The sequence below is a fragment of the Aedes aegypti genome, chromosome 2 (assembly GCF_002204515.2).
Source record: "Aedes aegypti strain LVP_AGWG chromosome 2, AaegL5.0 Primary Assembly, whole genome shotgun sequence".
NCBI classification, from domain to species: Eukaryota; Metazoa; Arthropoda; class Insecta; order Diptera; family Culicidae; genus Aedes; species Aedes aegypti.
The window spans coordinates 388542722-388548721 of record NC_035108.1 but is presented as its reverse complement, the minus strand read 5'-3'; the positions used below and the strand labels follow the sequence as shown (position 1 = coordinate 388548721).

At 38.4% G+C, this 6000-nt stretch overlaps 1 protein-coding gene across 3 annotated transcripts in view; it reads left to right on the top strand.

The window, feature by feature from the left end:
• The first annotated feature begins 656 nt into the window (after nucleotides 1-656).
• The window catches only part of LOC5564562, a 328377-nt gene continuing 323033 nt past the window's right edge, over nucleotides 657-6000 (top strand). For all 3 annotated transcript variants that reach the window (XM_001648834.2, XM_021846966.1, XM_021846965.1), the window contains exon 1: nucleotides 657-1919. The gene's annotated coding sequence lies outside the window, so the exon portion shown is untranslated. The remainder of the gene's footprint in view (nucleotides 1920-6000) is intronic.

The following is a 6000-nucleotide window of genomic DNA, read 5'->3' as shown; positions in this document are numbered from 1 at the left end:
ACCTTGTGTACCTGAAAGAATAAAATAACCCCTCTGTGTGGTCCTTAACCTGCTGCCCAGCAACTCCTATTCCTACCTCCTCACGGTACTGGCAGGGATACGAGCAACCTTAGGGAAGATCAGGTAACCCCGGTGGGAACTTTGGTCGTATGCTGATAGGGAAGGTTTACTTCTGCAAACCTGAAGCGTCTGTACTCCATGTTAGGAGCGACTTACAACAGCGTCTATTCCCCATGTCAGGGGCGGCTGATCATCGTCCGTGTGCCAGAGAAGAACTCTAAGCTAAACTGCGCACTATGGCCTTCCGAACATTTAGGAGGAATGGTCCTCCAGAAATCTAGGGGGTTGGTGTTACGCCCTGCAAGCCAACCGCAATACATACAAGCTGGGAACAGCGTTTATTAACTTAATTTCCAAGTGTAACGAATTGAGTTGATTCGAAAAAAAAATCTGCGTGTTTTTGGATTTTGTATCGAGTTGCACTGAATATGTTTAGGTCTCGTTTCGTCAATAAGAGTGCTGGAAATGCCGTGTACTGTTTTGCTTTGCATCGACATATGAAAAAAATCATACCGCATACCCTTAGCGAAAAGCGCAACCGACAGCCGCTCCAGAGCTGATGGGCTCGAAGACCATGCGTCAGGGGGGCACTTGCTTCAGTCCATTTTGGTACGTTCGAGCGGGCAGTTCGTATGAAATCGCGTTCTTGGACAGCCGCGCGTGATACAGGGCAGTTAGAGTTGAAGTTTTTTGTATGGCAGAGTGCTTGCTGATGCGGACGACGAAGAGAGAGTGTGAAGCTTAGCGTTTTTCGTACGCTTCGAGCACTTTTTTTAACGGCGTGTGTAGACGTTCCGTGTGTTCTTGAAGCAAGTGAAAATCCAGAACGGTACCGTCTGTTTCTGTTTTTTTATTGGTTAACTCGTTAACTCAGAGTTCTAAAATCAAAAAGTTCGGGCTGAAGTGTAGATCAACGAGTTGATCACGAGGAAGTTTGCTGAGTAACAAGAATTGTTAACAAAAGAGTGGTCTTCGCTGTGGCAAATACAATGCAAGTGCAATGGTTCGTTTGAAGCACCCACAGATGTCCGAGAATAGACGCAGCCACCGTCGGAGAATAACCTCGTGATCGATCCATTGTGTGCAGTTGTTGGCGCAGTGTATTGGAGGGCAGCTAGCTATTGATCGCGACTGTCTGTGTTCGCTTCGCGGAGTGGATTGTGGATTAGTGCACTTTTTCGTCGATAGGATTGTGTATTGAAACTTGTATATCTTCTGTGGCAGTTCTACGGCAAGTTCTGCAGCACATAAAACCTACCCATAGAAATAAAGCGAGTGAGCATTAGGTTCGCGGGGAGTTTGGAGAAGGCGGTGTTGGGTTTGTGTTCATGTGGATGCATGTGATCTATAGGATCGGATTGGGGTACAGCACAACAACTGGTTTGTGCCCGAGTGTTACCTTTTTTGGAGTCAGAAGCCACAGCAGCAACAATAACAAAAACCTACGCGCTCGTCGCCGCAGTGGATTGCGTTTTGTGAATTAATATCGAGTCAAGGCTCGAATCTACGACAAGACCGAAAGCGAAGCGGCGGCGTCTGAATTGAAATATCGAATATAGCTGGGCCAGTGCACAACCCTCGCAACATAATACATACAGTGAGTACACTATTCGGCTATAGTAAGTGAAAAAAAGGTGAAGCGAAAAGTTCAAACTTGTTCATGGGAGTTAGTGGCGTTTGTGATCTTTGCGACGGCCTAAGACGCGAATGCATGAAGTGGCTGCTAGTACAATAATACATGCAGTAAACAAGTTTTCAGAGAGGAAAACTGATGATTTGGTGTCTCCCAGAACCGGTGAAGGGCTGAATCAGTTCGTGCAGAATCGATAGCAGACAGCAGTTAGCAGTTTTACGAGTGGGTATGTGTATTTTTGTTTTGGACTGAGTTGTGTGGGAGATTGGCTACTACAGGGTCTATATAATCGATATCAATCCGTAGTGAGGTTTTTCAAGTTGATAAACGTTGTTGTATTTTCCATATTTTTTGTTTATAATTACAACAATAAGGGAATTTAATTGAAGGGCCTGTTCAATATTTAAGCTACTAGGCTAAGGAAGAGTTTGTTGCTTTCTTGTTCAAATGACTGTAACAGTTACGGGATCTTGTAAATTTTGTCGGAAGCAATCCCTTTTGTTTGCAAATTTCCGTGCGTTAGAATAAGGACGTGTTACTAGTGTTTCTTCAAAGTTTGTCTCCTTGTGAATAAATTTGTCAAGAAACAAATTCAATTAGACTCTTTCGCCTCAAAATATTTGACAGCCATACGTCCATATGTGGAGGAATTAGATACATAATGTTCCTGTATGTAAAAGGGCTCTCGCTTAATCATATTGGCTAAAAAAACCTTTCTAGCTTCGTTACTTTACTCAAAAATTAGATTCTTCCAACGCCTTGCTTAGGTCTATGAAAATTTGAAACTGATAGAAACCTAAAGTCAAAGTGCAGTTGAAGCAAAAAATTTCCTTTTATATCGTCAAACATATCAAATGCAATACAGATTTCATGCTATGGATGAAATTTTGATGAAGTATGCGTCTTCTCAGAGACTATGGAGGTGTCCCCCCAGCAAAAAAAAAAACAAATCATCAAACTTGCATCTATAGTCAAATTGATTCCTGGAAGAGAGGTGCTGCCATCTTGATAAAAGTTTACCCGAAAAGCGTCGAAAATATTACCGGCGATGTAAAGGAAGTGACATTTAAAATGCTTGTATAAAATTAACTACACTAGTTATTTAAAATCTGTTCATTATATGTTGATGGGCTTTTGATGGACTATATTATATACATATTATTATTTTTTCTCAATATTCTGCTGATTCTATAGCTTATCAAAAGTCCGACTTTCTTAAAAACAAATTACAAGCGTTAGAAATACTACAACAAAGAAATGCAATCACTGTCCCTCGATGTAAGAAGGAACAATGCAAATTTTGTAATTATACGGTTTTGTTTTCCGACAGATTTGAACAAAAATGACTGAACTGAAGAAAATCAAACTGATACTAATGAAATATTCATCAACCATTTTTTTTTTATTTATCGGTGCTATTTAACATATGGTATAGTTATAATAGAACTTGAATTTAAGTATAAGTTGTTCAATTTACTTTTTAAAATGACAATTTGATGAGTTGTTTTTCAAAAACTTCTACTATTTTTTTCTTGCAGTTTCACTCAAAAATCGATTTTAGAACATCGTTTACCTATCATTGGTTTGAGTCAATCTAAAATATACACTTATTCATTTATATTTAGAATCTTTATGATTCACATAACCTCAACACTGCCCTAACGTAGCAGACTGATTGATTAGCTGCCTTACAATTGCAACAGAACTGTCATTCAGAAGTTTTTGACTGTTAATCAATATTTCAAATGCGCAACATGTTTCGATTTCCGATCACATCAATTACATCTTTCTCGCTGGACAATATGACACACTTTCCTGACTTTTAAGAGATATCACGAGAACATTTTGTCATTATAGATCATACATCAGCATTTAAAAAGTTAAAAGGATGATAATAAATCTTCGAGCTGTTTAGTAGAATACCTATAAGTAGATGAACTAGAGTTGAATTAAATGGTATAGTACTAAATTCGTTTTTTTCATCTACTTATAGTTAAAAGGATATTATAAGCACTTGAATTAAATTATAATCGTCTAAACTATTTTAATTGCTTTTCAATGAGAGAACGGCATAATCCGGTATGCAGTGGATTTATGCAAGGTTCAGTATAATATATTCAAATTACTTTGCTGCATTGCTACATTGGTATTCTTATATCAGTAGTTTATTTGAATTGTAAACAATATCAAGAAAACATACGTAACTTTGTCTATGTCCAATTCTTACGATCCTCTAGAGTGACAGGAAAGGGTTTGCCGGTAACCTTTACGAGTGTCACGTTCATGTTCATCACTATCGATCGACCGAAAACCATTCCGTCTCTCTTTTTCTACTATTCACTTATCATGTCAATATCTTTTTCTTTCGATCGCCCAAGCTGCAAATGCTTGCGAAGCAGGAAGTCCCGTAGAAGCAAAGTTTAAGTATTGTCAAAAATCTACGCGCATTATCACTTCATCTATACGACATTGTGTAGCGTAGTAGGTTCGAATCCCAGATGATTGACAAAAGGATGAGTATCAACAAACATGTTAGAATAAAAACAGCAGCGATGTGAGACGAATTGAAAGACGGAAAGGGCAAAGAAAGAAAGAGCAAAACATAAATGCTCCATGAGCAAGTAACGTTCTAGACGTTATCATTTTTGGTAGCCGAAAACGAAATTTCTGAAGGCCTAGCATTTAAGCAGCCGTATATCGGGCAAAAACCTGCATTTTGGTAGCATTTAAGGCGCTTACACGGCTTTCTAGCATTAAATGATTTGCGGTTAAGGCGCATACACTGCTGAATGAATGCTTGTTCAACTGCTTATTGGTTTCCTGTGGCTTTATTGGAATTCTTCTCAGAGAGGTCGAATACAAAACAGCCTTTTTTTACATAGTTCCTAATGATTGTTATGTCTCCAATTCTGCAAAAATATTAGTATTTTTTATTGGAATTACTGAAAACTTCGAAAATTTTCTGCAAAAAGGTTGCAGATTGATGGAATTTTTAATGAATTATTCGACATATTCTTCTTCTTTCTGGCGTTACGTCCCCACTGGGACAGAGCCTGCTTCTCAGCTTAGTGTTCTTATGAGCACTTCCACAGTTATTTACTGAGAGCTTACTATGCCAATGACCATTTTTTCATGCGTATATCGTGTGGCAGGTACGAAGATACTCTATGCCCTGGAAAATTGAGAAAATTTCCAACCCGAAAAGATTCTCAACCGGTGGGATTCGAACCCACGACCCTCAGCTTGGTCTTGCTGAATAGCTGCGCGTTTACCGCTACGGCTATCTGGGCCCTATACGACATATTATGTAAGAATGTTATGCTAAAATAAAGAAAAACTTATGCTGATTTTAAATTTCAGCATAAGTATCTTGTTATTCTACCATAGTGTACCGTAATTTCTGGTGAAATTGATCATTTTTCACGGTTTTTAGGGTCTGCTTTCTAAAATATTGTCAATACCATACAACTAAATGCAGGAAAACAAGTACGACGGTGAACCTCGTTGGCTCATGTACATATATTTTATAACAAATGTGATATAAGTGCTAAAAATCATCTCCTCAATCAAAAATCGGAGGATCCCATTTTGGGGTGAAATTGATCACTTGTCAATGTGGTTATTGTTGGTTTCAGAGCTGGGAAAAGCTCTGAAATTTACGCTACAGTAGGCAAGTGTAGAAAATCACAGTCAGCGGAGCCAGTGAAACTCACGCGTATCGCTGCTGTATGCAAAAGGCCTTGAAAATCGCAAAACACCCGTTGCTAAGGGCAACCCAAAACTACTGTAGAAAAATGTTCTATTTCCCGCATTTAGAGCCTTCAATGACACTACTGATTTAGGAAATTCATGTACCCAACATAGGCTACTTGATGAGATTCACAATTTTGAACTACTGTATTAGAAGAGCCACGTGATTTTCGCAAAAACTCAAGCCTACTACTATTACCATTCCCAGCTCTGGTTGGTTTTGAAATCAACTCTTCATACTTAACTTGGGTCTCCTGAATCCAAATATGCTAGCCAAATTCTTAGCAAGGCAATATATTAGGAAATAATCAAAAATTAAATTTCAAGAATATTGTGGATAACGCCTAAATGTGTGCAATTTCCAAAGGATTTTCCTTACACTCAACAGAAATTCAATTATTTCATCAAAACGAGCAAATTGATACGAATTTTTAAGGTGATATCTATTTTGGTGATATATTTTGAGCATCCTCACAAACTTTCAAGCTGACACTTTATCCACATTCTTGTTTAAAACAAGAAGTTTTATGGATGTATATCAACACCAAACCAAACAT